General features: G+C 49.0%; 1 non-coding gene across 1 annotated transcript; it reads left to right on the plus strand.

Moving 5' to 3' along the window:
- Positions 1-2,377: 2,377 nt before the first annotated feature.
- TRNAL-CAG (transfer RNA leucine (anticodon CAG)) lies at positions 2,378-2,460 on the plus strand. Its single transcript has one exon. It is a non-coding gene; the product is annotated as a tRNA-Leu (tRNA).
- The last annotated feature ends 10,751 nt before the right edge of the window (positions 2,461-13,211 follow it).

Below are 13,211 nucleotides of genomic sequence, written 5' to 3' on the forward strand. Positions count from 1 at the left end.
GGTCAGGATCGCTGGTGCATCGCTAGGTGGTCGCTAGTGAGCTGCTACACAGGCAGATCTCACCAGCGACATTGCTGGGGACGGGGATCGCTACTTACCTGTCAGACGCGGCGATCCTGCGTCCTCCCGCCCTGGGCGCCACAGGAAGCCCAGCAGGAAGTGGCCGACGAGGAATGGACCAGGAGCTTCTCGCGCGATCAGTGATAACCAGCGGGGGAGCCGGTCGGAGGTAAGTATCACATGCAGGGATATCGCTAGCAATATCGCTGCAACGTCACAAAATCGGTGACTTTACAGCAATATAGAATCATAGAATCGTAGAGTTGGAAGGGACCTCCTGGGCCATCTGGTCCAACCCCCTGCTCAAAGCAGGATTCGCTAAATCATCCCAGTCAGATGTCTGTCCAGCCTCTGTTTGAAGACTTCCATTGAAGGAGAACTCACCACTTCTCGTGGCAGCCTGTTCCACTCATTGATCACTCTAACTGTCAAAAAGTTTTTTCTAATATCTAATCTGTGTCTCTTCCCATTCAGTTTCATCCCATTGCTTCTAGTCTTTCCTTGTGCAAATGAGAATAAAGTTGATCCTTCTACAATGTGACAGCCCTTTAGATATTTGTAGACAGCTATTAAGTCTCCTCTCAGTCTTCTCTTTTGCAAACTAAACATTCCCAAATCCTGCAACCTTTCCTCATAAGACAGGGTTTGCAGACCGGTCACCATTCTGGTCGCTCTTTTCTGAACTTGCTCCAGTTTGTTGGTCTTTTTTAAAATGTGGTGCCCAAAACTGGACACAATATTCCAGATGAGGTCTGACCAAAGAGGAGTAGAGGGAAATAATGACTTCACGTGATCTAGACTGTATGCTTCTGTTAATACATCCTAGAATTGCATTTGCCTTTTTTGCTGCTGCATCACACTGTTGACTCATATTCAGTCTGTGATCTATTAGTATACCCAAGTCTTTTTCACATGTGCTGTCACTTAGCCCTATTCCTCCCATTCTATATATGCTTTTTTCATTTTTATTGCCCAGATGTAGTACTTTGCATTTCTCCCTGTTAAAAACCATTCTGTTAGTTGCTGCCCACTTCTCCAGTTTATTTAAATCTTTTTGAATCCTCTCTCTCTCTTCTCTAGTATTAGCTATCCCTCCTAGCTTTGTGTCATCAGCAAATTTAATCAGTTTACCCTCAATTCCTTCATCTAAATCGTTGATAAAGATGTTGAACAATACAGGGCCCAGGACAGAGCCCTGTGGTACCCCACTTGAGACATTCTTCCAACTGGATGTGCAGCCATTTACGACCACTCTTTGGGTCCGATCACTAAGCCAGTTATGAATCCACCTAACAGTTGCCTTGTCCATTCCATACTTAGTCATTTTTTCAATAAGGATTGTATGAGAGACTTTGTCAAATGCTTTGCTGAAGTCAAGATATACTATATCTACAGCATTTCCTTGATCCACCCAATCAGTGATACCGTCATAGAAGGAAATTAAGTTAGTCTGACATGACTTATTAGTTAGAAACCCATGCTGACTCTGTTTAATCACTTCATTCTTATCCAGGTATTGACATACATGTTGTTTAATAATTTGTTCAAAGATCTTTCCTGGTATAGAAGTCAGACTCACTGGCCTATAGTTGCCTGGGTCCACCTTCTTCCCCTTTTTGAAGATAGGAACAACATTTGCTCTTCTCCAGTCTTCTGGCACTTCTCCTGTTCTCCAAGAATTTTCAAAGATTATGGAGAGGGGTTCAAAAATATTGCTAGCGATATCGCAGTGTGTAACGGGGTCTTTACAGACAATGGCGTTTACCATCTGTCTGCAGAACTAAAGTAATGAAAAAGAAGCTGGTAATTAGCTTTCAAATGACATCCCAATGTCCCCTCTGGCTTTACCAGAGGCCCCAATGTCTGATTTGGACAGCAGATTTGAAAAGACATTTTCAGTCTGGGGCAGTCTTGGGGGTTCTCAATCCCCTTAACTACTCTGCAGAAGGGGTCAGGCAAATCAAGCTTGGCAGGAACATCATCCAGGAGGCCACCTACATACAGCAACATCACTTGTCCCCCTGCTCCAAATGGAATTTGAATTCAGGGGGTCAGAGCCTGGCTGTCCATGGATAAAAGTGGTCCTTGTGGTGCAGGCTTGAGGGTGCACAAATGCCCAACAGAGCACCACACAGCCCCAAGAACTGCTCCCTCACCTCAGTCTGGTAATTAGCTTTCAAATGACATCCCAATGTCCCCTCTGGCTTTGCCAGAAGTCCCACCAGGGGCCCCAATGTCTGATTTGGACAGCAGATCTGTACTGAAGTCCCTGGTGGTGCAAACTCTTGTGTCACCAGGGAGCATGTCAATGTCAGCAGTCAGGATGGCCTAGTGGTCTAAGGCACTGTGTTCAGGTTGCAGTCTCCCGTGGAGGCGTGGGTTCGAATCCCACTCCTGACAGCAGCAGTACTGGTCCCTGGAGGTGCAAGCTGTTGTGCACCAGGGAGCGTGTTAAGCGTCTGCAGTCACCACATGTGGAGGCGTGGGTTCAAATCCCACTCCTTGACAGCAGCAGTACTGGTCCCTGGAGGTGCAAGCTGTTGTGCACCAGGGAGCGTGTTCAGCGTCTGCAGTCACCACGTGGAGGCGTGGGTTCGAATCCCACTCCTGACAGCGACAGTTTTTTTTTTTTTTTGTTTTTTTTTAAAGAAAAGAAAATAAACCTAGTGGCAGCATGTGTAATAACAGTCTCCAGGTCTTATAGCCTAATGTATACACCATAAATATTTATATGTGTGTCTATACAGTTGGTGTATATATGTGTGAGTATATTTTTTAGCCTTAAAGTTTTGATTCTCCATCCTCATTTCTTTCTTTTCCAAATCAAAAAAACACTCGTGTGAGAGCAATCTGCATCCAAAAAAACTTAGGGATAGGGACAATTTAGTGAGTACGTCGGGCTCCCTTAAAAGGTCAATTCACCCAACGAACAAGGGTGCTGCTCAGGGTGGATTGATTTAAATCACGCCGATTTAAATCATGATTTAAATCACGATTTAAATCAAAAGATTTTTTTCTATTTAAATCGGATCGATTTAAATCATGATTTAAATCACTGATTTAAATCAAAAGGTTTTTTTTTAATATAAATCACGATTAAAATGAGAAGTGAGAGCAGTGTGCATGTGCGCCCATAGTTACACGGACGAAAGTAGGGGCAACGATCTAACGCCAGGGTGAGGGGGGGACCCCAAAGTAAGTAAAAATCTTTTTTGTTTTACTATATGGCAATAGGTAGGTGTTTAAAAGCAGCATGTCTTAATTGTATAAACTATTAATAGCCTCCACATTTTGTTCATGCTGCCCCTTTAATTCCACACTTCTAGCTTGGTTTCAGTTTTGGTTTAGTTTCTTTTTCCCTGCATTCAGTTGACGTGCCCAAACTTGTTGGATAGTCAGCAGTACTTGGCTCAGGCTGTAGTAACAATCAAACTTCATAAGTGATCTGTGTGAGCCATGGCAGCAGGTCGTAAGAGAGACCCTATTTGGGTTCATTTTGTTGAGATGCCAGCAGCAGATCTTGGAAAGAAAGGTGCAAGAGCAAAGTGCAAATACTGTCAAAAGGATATCCAAGGACTTGTTTGCCGTTTGAAATCACATTATGAAAACTGCAATCAAATGATTTAAATCAAAAAAATCTGATTTAAATCAAAAAAATCTGATTTTTTTGATTTTTTTAAAAAATTCAAGATTTTTATCCACCCTGGTGCTGCTTGCTCGTCGGGTGAGATGGGCAGCACGATTATTATCATCTAACACGCTTTCCTAGGATAATCTGCCAACACAAATCTCTTCTTGAATGGACAATCGTTTCTTAAATGACAATTTATGCTGATAAAAAAAAACAAAAGCTCTAAATTAGGAAGGAGGCTGGAGGGGGGGGCGTCAGGGGCTGGAGGGGGGAAGACAGAGGCTGGAGGAGGAAGTGTGGTGGTGTAGACGGGAATCTATCTGATTCCCAAAAGGAAGATGGAAGTCCACAGCATCCATGGGGTCCCTAGGAATTATCTAGTGTCCAGAGTAATCATTCTAAAGACATACTAATAGGGAATTTAGATTGTGAGCCCCATCGGGGACAGTGATGATGTGTGCAAACTGTAAAGCGCTGCGGAATATGTTAGCGCTATATAAAAAAATAAAGATTGAGACACCCACGATTATTACCAGCCATGACGTCCCTGTAGTCCTGGACTTGCCATTCCCTATTGTAAAAGGCCGGGACTTTAAATGGTTTTGGGAACTGAGGGAGGAGAGGGAAATGTCTGAAGAGAGTGCGGCAAGGTGGACTCGAGTAAAAATGGCAAGGGTTCCCCTGGTCGCCAGGGACATGGCGGCTGCAGAAAGGCAGGTCAGGCTGAACACTCTGAAGAAGAGACGGGGTCAGGTGCAAACAAACTTAATGTCCTAGATAAAGAGGTCACATTGCCGCTGACAAACCGCAGCACAGAGGTAACAGTTGATGTGCTGAAAATTAAACTGACATATTGTGATGGTGGAGATGCCTCAGCAAAGATCGTGGTAGGAGAAATCCCAGAGAGTGCAGGTGGAGTGAAAACCCACAAAGGTTATGGAGAGTGGACTGGTGGTTCATTTGCCTCAGAGGTGGTGGAAAATGACAACTGTGCCAAAATTCTGGAAGAGGAAGGGAACTATACTGAGGCGTGTGACAACAGGACAGTAGGGGGTGAGAACTCCAGAGAACCCGAGGGTGGAGAGATGGAGTCTGGGAGCGAGAACATTGACTCTTCAGAGAGCCCTGTTGAGGCCCTAGGGGTGGTTGATGGTAATGGAGGGAAGACCCACAAAAATCTTAACCTGCAGATGAAGAAATAGGTTGAACTCTGAAGCAGCAGAGAGTGGATTGGCAAGCTGCCCCATCTGAAACTTTAATTAATGAATTTATGGTCCGACACGTGCTAGCCAAAAGGGAACAGGCTCACGAAGTGGAGATGGTTAAAGAGACAATAAGAGACCATGTCGAGCGAGAAAAGGACCTGAGACAAGTGGCTGAGTACAGAGTTGATGAGCTGGAGAAGGAAGTCTCTGAGCTCAGAGGTCACTTGTCAACGTGTCAATCAGTGAACAAGGCCATATTGGAAAATATAGAGGTGCTTATATCGTAGATAAGTCTGCTGTGGCTAGAGTGAGGATTCCGGCTGATGATGAAGCCCAGGTAGCTGGTGAAGGTGGGATGGTTCCATTCTTCCTTGTCGGATCAATCTAGAGCCTTGAGAATATCCGAATGCTCCTGGAACATCGCATGGCGTACCTAAGAGTGGTAGAGCAGCTGACACTTGAGAGACTGCAAATTAATAAACAGCTGCAGGAAAGAGGAAGAAGATGGCGGCCATTTTCAACTCGAGGTATTGAGAGACGAGGGTTTCTTTAAAGGCTTGAAGTACTCAACCGGAAGATAAATGGAACGACTCCTCTCTGGGTAATAAAGACAAAAGGAGAAACTGTCAATAGAGAGACAACCGAAAGTGGCCTGATGGAAGAGGACAAGGAAGAGTTAGAAGTAGTGACTCTTCTGTGAGTTCAGTGATGCGTGACCTAGGCAGGAAACCCCTGTAGCAGACGTGGTGACAAAGGGTCAGACCAGACAGAAGGTATAGGTGTCAGGGAATCACCACACTGTACTGACCGCCAGGGATGGGGGTGGTCCAACAAAGGGGCAACACTATCAGAGGAGGTGAAGGAGTCGGACGACGGATAGTTCCAAAAGGGTTCAGTGATTCGGCCCGATTTTGACAGACGGTGTGACTTTCAGAGGCGACTGAGATGGGTTTCTGGTCGGGTAATAGCAAGTGCCAAGCCTCGGAGCCTTAGGCAGAGTGGGGAGGTATGTGGTATGGCGAGTGTCCATGTGGTTAATGGGCGGTATGTATCACAGAGGTGGGTGGCCCTGTGATGGAAGCCTGGGCTTGTTTTGCTCAGCAGATGTACTGCTGAAGGTTAATATACATTGGGAAGGCTTCCAGGTGACTTGGAGAGATGGGTGGATCCAGACACCTACATACCCCACCCAAGGGGGTGTGCCTGAAGACCCAAGATGGAGTCTGTGTGTTTGTGCACGGGCAGTGCTGGCTAGGCTGTGCCAGAGAGAGAGAACCTGTGGTATACCTCGGGAGAGGATGCCTCTGAGGATAAGAGGTATCGAGGAACCTGTGGACAGTTAATGGACACTAATCCGTGTTAGGTACACCAAGACTCAGTGAGGTCCATGGGTACTGTAGAGCCGAACAGTGCACGGGGTGCTGCAAGTTACCAAGTACCTGAGATTCGGTTTATGCTCAGTATTAATAAATCGATTGGACTTTTGTTTTAACCCTGAGTGTCCCAGCGTATGCCTCAACGACTGGCCAAGTGAGTATTCCCCGTCCACAGATAGTCGAAGTGTCACAATGCATATACATAGTCATACACATATTCCAGGCATGTTTACACATACAGGCATATATCTACACATATACCATCATACATTCATACAGGCATATACCATGCATACATATGTTGAGGAGAGCCTTAAGATCAAATACTTAAATAACCTCGACATAAGAGATTGAGAACTACCCATAAAGTGTATTATTTCACCTTACATGAGCTTTTTCAGATCAAAGTGGGACACTAAAGATAGCTGCCATTTCCTGTTTCACCACACACCATGTGCTGGTATCCAAGATGACGCCCACTCTGATGACCTCATGGATCCGCCCACGATGACGCCCACTCTGATGACCTCATGGACCAACCCAGCCAGATTACCTTATGGATCCGCCCACGGACTAGCTCACTGCCCAACCCACTAACCAATGGAATACATCCGATCACTCCCATTTTAGAGCCCCCTTACAGGGGATATATAAACCTATGTTTGGATTAATAAAGCTCTTGGAGTTGTGCCATAGATTGATCGAAGAGAGGTTACATCCGCCTGTGTCTCTGGTGTGATTTCTTTATTGCACACTAATCAGTATCCATTTGGCCAGGAGCATGCAACTAGTGAACATTTCTTATTGCATACCTCCCAACTTTTGAAGAAGGAAAAGAGGGAAAAATAATGCGGCGCGCACAGCGAGCCGTGGCAAAATTTAGGCCACGCCCCTGACCACACCCATTTCACAACTATTCACACTCATGTCCATGCCCAACTGCACCCATTTAGCACTGCTGAATACACTGACTGGTAAAGAGGGCACAGTGGCTGGCATTATGGGCACAGTGGCTGGTACTATAGGCACACTGACAGGTACTGAGAAAAGAAAGAGAGAAAAAAGAAAACAGAGAAAGGAGAGCGAGAGAAAGAAAGAACAGAGAGAGGAAGAACAGCAAGAGAAGAAAGGACAGAGAGAGAAAGAACAGAAAGAAAGAGGGGAAGAAAGAACAGAGCAAAAGTAAGAACAGAGAGAAAGAGAGAGGGGAAGAAAGAAAGAACAGGGAGAGAGAAAGGGGAAAGAAAGAACAGAGAGAAAGAGGGGAAAGAAAGCAAGAACAGAGAGAGAAAGAAAGAGGGGAAAGAAAGAAATAACACAGAGACAGAGAAAGAACAGAGAGAGAGAAAGAAGTAAAGAAAGAAAGAGGAAAGAAAAAGAAAGAAAGAACAGAGAGAGAGAAAAAAAGAAAGATTAGAGAACGAAAGACCAGAGAGGGAGAAAGAAAAATAGAGGGAAAGACAGAACATAGAATGAGAAAGAAAGATTCTATAGCAGCCCAGCTCCCATTGTAACGCCCACCTGACCCTCCCGGTGCAGGACATATCATGATCCACTCACATGGCCAACATCCCCGATTCCAAGGCGATCCTGCTGTCCGCACTGTCGGAGGAGGACATGGTGATGGATCCGAAGCATTCCTGGTTCCGTCACAATCTCCTCATGAATTTACCTAATTTCCAGTACATCACTTCTGGTGGACTGTCATGTGCAAGTTTTAAAGTGCTCCGCCATGTACTCCTGTGTCCTTTGGGAAAAGCCTGCTTTGTATGCCTTGTACACACTTGGCTCCACTCTGTACATCCCATACACATATGGCTCCGCTACATACACCAAGTACACACACAACTCTGCTCTGTACACCTCATACATGTGCAGCTCCGCTCTGTACACCTCATACACACATGACGCGGCTCCATACACACGTGATTCCACTCCGTACGCCCACACACACACGCGCAGCTCCGCTCTGTACACATGTGGCTTCGCTCTGTACACTTCATACACACACGGCTCTGCTCTGTACACACACAGCTCTGCTACATCCACCCTGTAAAGCACTCCTGACCCCACACAGAAACTTTACCTCATCCAGCACCAAGACAACCAGCACAGCAGAGTCCTGCAGAGTGCAGACACAGAGGCCCCTGATCATGTGAACCCTGACTCCTCCCCTCTCACAGGTCCTGTGCGTACAGAACACACAGCCCAGCCACATCATTACTGTTAGGTGTTGGGTTCCTGCAGTGGTTCAACAGGAATCCAGAACCTCACATTCTGCGGTATCCCATTGTCTTTCGACCGCAGAGAAGATTGCTCAGCAATCCCGGCTTCCCAGAGGCTTTCCCCAGACCTGCTCTGTGGGGCTGGCTATTGCTGCCACCTTTGGGTCAGCAATGGCAATGCAGGCTGCTCAGCAGCAAATCGCTCCAGAGGCTGTCCTTCTGTCGCTCCACTGAGTATGCTCACGAGACGATCTCCCATTGGAGATCGGGAGCCACATGTCCAGATCCTTCTCCAGATCTGATTGGTCCATTTCAGGGATCTGGAAGCTTCCGGAAGGTCCTGGCTATAAAAAGTTTGCATGGCCACTCTGCTACTATGTGAATGATGATGGATGCATGAACCTGCGAATGACTCATTAAGATCCCCTCCCTCTGATATTACGAGTGTGTATAGGGACTTAGCTTTAGAGTCAGCGCCAGCCAGTGGCAAGCTATAGCCACAATAAGTATCCACACAGTACTAGCGTCCGACAGTGCGCCCCCTCTTGGGCATTGTCGACTAGCGGCAGTGTCTGTCGCTGCGCTGCAGTCTGCAGCTCCTTTTGGCGTCCGCAGTTGCGACGCCGCATACACGGTAGGTCTAGACGGATGCTGATCCTCTGCCAAGGGCCCAGCTCCTGTGACCATATACCGTGCGTGCACACCTCTGAGACCTGTGACACTGACAGGCTCAGCCCTTTTGTGTTTTGCACTTAAGGCATCTTTGTGAGTAAAACAGAGATCGCTCAGCGCACCTGGGTGACGTTCAACCTACGTGCGCTATACCGCCATATCGTACGTCCGGCATCAGCTAGCAGCAGTGTTAACACCTTCTGCACGGTGGACCCCGGGTGGCAAACGCACTTTACGTTATTTTATATTTAGTGCGTTCCGCCGTCCCTAACATTATACTAGCGCCAGGGTCTGGCTAGTAATGGCGGACCAGCAGCAGCTATTGCAGTACATTCGGCAGCTGGAGGGCAGGTTGGCGACTCTCGAGAGTTCTGCCTCAGCTGTGAAGGTTACTGAGGCTGCTGTGCAGTCAGTCGCAGAGGCTGTCTCGCATGTGTCCACGTCTGCACCGACAGTTTGCCGCCTCCCGTTGCCTGATAAATTTTCTGGTGACACTGCCTCCTGCATGGGTTTCGTGAGCCAGTGCTCTATCCAGCTTGTTACTGGCCGCGTGATTCCCTACAGAGCGGGCTAAGGTGGGGTTTATCGTTTCCCTTCTGTCGGGCAGGGCGTTGGAGTGGGCCACGCCACTGTGGGAGCGTGGTGACCCTGTGATTCGGACCACTGCTCAGTTCCTAACATCTCTGAAGCAGGTCTTTTTGGGGCCACGGGTCACTCACGACACCTCTCTCCAGTTACTAGCATTAACACAGGGATCCCTCTCGGTCAGCCAGTACGCCGTCCGTTTCCGGACACTGGCTTCCGAGCTGGAATGGCCTGATAAAACCCTCATCCCTGTGTTCTGGAGAGGTTTGGCGGAGCATGTTAAGGATGCTCTATCTACCAGGGAGGTTCCCATAAGTCTGGAAGAGCTGATTGCTATTTCCACCCGCATCGATCTCCGTTTTTCGGAGCGCGGGCTGGAGCGTGCTCAATCCAGACGGAAGATTAGCTTGGCTCCCAACCTCTTTGAACCTCTAGAACCTCTTGAGCAAGAGAGTTTACCTCCAGAGCCCATGGAGGTGTCCCACGCCGGTCTCAAGACACGGCCGGCACAACGCTCCACACGCTGTTACCAGTGTCGACAGTCTGGTCACGTGGCTAACAGGTGTTCGCAGCGGCCGAAAAAACGACCACGTCCACTGGTAATTGGTGAGGGTCTATTCGCTATGGAGACCGTCTCCCCCAATCCAGCGCTCCAAGGGATGTTAGATAGCGGTGATTCCTCCTGGGAGGTACAGGTCACAATGGATTCCGGGGCAGAAGGGAACTTTATGTCCTCGTTCTTCGCCCAACAACACGCTATCCCGTTGGTACCACTTCCTCACTCAGTACCCATCAGGGTGGTAAACGGGTCGACCTTATCATCCCAGATTACCCACCAAACAGCACCCCTTTAAGCTCTCAATTCCACCTTTTCATCGGGAGACGGTGTCCCTGCTCATTATGCCAGAGGGCATCGATCAGGTGCTCCTCGGGGTTCCCTGGCTCTGTTGCCATTCCCCTCATATAGAGTTCTCCTCGGGGAGAATAATAGAATGGAGCAAAGACTGTGTGGGAAAGTGCATGGGGGGAGTCGTCCAAGTAGCCTCTGCGGAGGTGCCTGCAGATCTTTCCGCGCCACCTACTGGGAATCTGAAGACCATGGCTCCGGTCGTCCTCGAGTCACTGCTGCCAGGCAAGACCTTTGTCCTGCCTCATCTACGGTCCAAGGTTCTCACGTGGGCACACGCGTCCAGGGTGGATGGTCACTTTGGCTACAAGCAGACCACAAAACTCCTGGCAAGCTCTTATTGGTGGCCGCACAGGGCTCGGGACGCTAAAAAATACATTCAGGCATACGCCTCTTATGCTCGGAGCAGCTCCTCTAAACAGAGGCTGGCTGGGTTACTGTATCCCTTGCCGGTGGCAGACCGGGCAATGGAGGTTCGCGACAGTCTGGGTCGCACCCCGCATGTCACTCTATCCTCTAAAGTGAGTGAAGACGCCCGTCGACACACATCGGTGCCCCGCTCCAACTTCTCCTGGCGACTTAGCCATCCCTGACGCCTTCCACGTGTCCCTTCTCAAACCTGTTCACATGTCCCTGTTTTCCGAGTCATCTGCGGAGTCAGACTTGTCTTCGGACGAGCCTGAGGCCTATGCCTCTGTGGGACACAAGGTGGTACGTGGCAAAAAACTTTATTTGGTGGATTGGAAGGCTCAAGGGGAAGGGGGCCCTGGGGGGGGGTAATGTTAGGTGTCGCGTTCCTGCTGCGGTTCTACAGGAATCCAGAGCCTCACATTCTGCAGTCTCCCATTGTCTTTCGACCGACCGACCGCAGAGGAGATTGCTCAGCAATCCCAGCTTCCCAGACACTCTGCCCAGACCTGCTCTGTGGGGCTGGCTATTGCTGCCACCTTTGGGTCAGCAATGGCAATGCAGTCTGCTCAGCAGCAAATCGCTCCAGAGGCTAAGTCCTTCTGTCGCTCCACTGAGCATGCTCACGAGACAATCTCCCATTGCAGAACGGGAGCCACATGTCCAGATCCTTCTCCAGATCTGATTGGTCCATCTCAGGGATCTGGAAGCTTCCGGAAAGTCCTGGCTATAAAAGGTTCGCATGGCCGCTCAGCCATGCGCTAGTATAGTCTCTAGTTGCTACTGTGTGAATGATGATGGTTGCATGAACCTGCGAATGACTCATTAAGATCCCCTCCCTCTGATATTATGAGTGTGTATAGGGACTTAGTGGGTCGCCCTCCCAGGGCCGTGGGGTACCGGGCCGGTGTCAGTGGGATGTGTCACAGCAGCGGTGGCCCTGGGCGCCCAAGTCAATGGCGGGGATGTGAATGGTGTAATGGAATGGAATAGTTTGTGACGCCACCTGTGGTGTTCGGCAAGGGAGGTGTTAAGCCGACGCTGCAAAGAGATCCTCTGGGACAGATGGTGTGATGCAGCAATGATGGTATAGCCCTCCACAGGCAGGGCTGTTGTCCCAGGGCAGTGTAGATGTGGGGACACTTTGATGGTGTAGTGTCCGGCGCAGGGGATGTAGCAGTGTCAGGCAGACGGACGCAGGAAGGAATGGAGGACACCAGGGCATGTAGTTCCAAGGCTTTACTCACGGTCAGTAGTGCCCGCTTCTGTGCCGTGTTCTCCAGGTCAGGGACCCAGTCAACCTCAGGCAAGATGGAAAGCTCCCCTCCACACTCCGCCAACTTATGTGCTTTTCCTGAACGTCTCCTCTATAGCGCCTTGAAGTGTGAAGATCTCCAGTACCGTGGTACGCTGGAGTTCCTCCTGTCAGATGTTCCCAAGAACCTACTTGTACGGCAGACAGCTGTAGCCTGCTTCGGGGACTCCCTCCTCCTGAGTCCCGGCTCCCTATACAATTGCTGTTGTGCTCCAAGTCTTAGATGGGAGTAGTGCATTTACAGCCATCTACTCCACCGTTGTCTGCTGCAGAACCATAAGTGTCCATACAACCTCGGGGATCGGGCCCCAGCCTTGCGCTGAGAACCTATAGTCAGGGTTCCTCTTCTAACCCACGTCCTCTCTGTTCTCTCTACTCCTTTGTTCCGTACTTGTCTTTCTTTCTTATGGAAGCTTAGGTTTCAGTTTTATGTCTTTCTCCTTCTGTTCCTTTCCTGTGCCAGGTGGCTCAGATCACTGAGGCAGCTGCAGCACTCCTTCCTCCATCCCTTCTTCCAGGGATCCTCACTCCTGTCTGAGTGACTTCCTACCCTCCCGACCTTCTGTCAGACTGAACCTCACATCCTATACTTTCCCACTCTTTTATGTATCTTAACTCCACCCACCTCCCAGCACATCCAGTGTTCCAAGCGGGGAACCACCAAAGGTGCTCTGCTACCCTCTGAGCATGGAGCCACAATGTGGTTGTGCAGAACTACCCTGTTGTGTGGGGTGCGAGTGTTGGAGTGTAGAAAGGGAGTTCCCACCTTACTTGGATGGTGGGGTACCCCACCTTGGAGAGAGAGCAAGGTGCAGTACCTCTGTGGC

This window comes from Dendrobates tinctorius, unplaced genomic scaffold (genome assembly GCF_039654945.1).
Source record: "Dendrobates tinctorius isolate UK_male_01 unplaced genomic scaffold, ASM3965494v1 ptg000395l, whole genome shotgun sequence".
Lineage (NCBI taxonomy): Eukaryota > Metazoa > Chordata > Amphibia > Anura > Dendrobatidae > Dendrobates > Dendrobates tinctorius.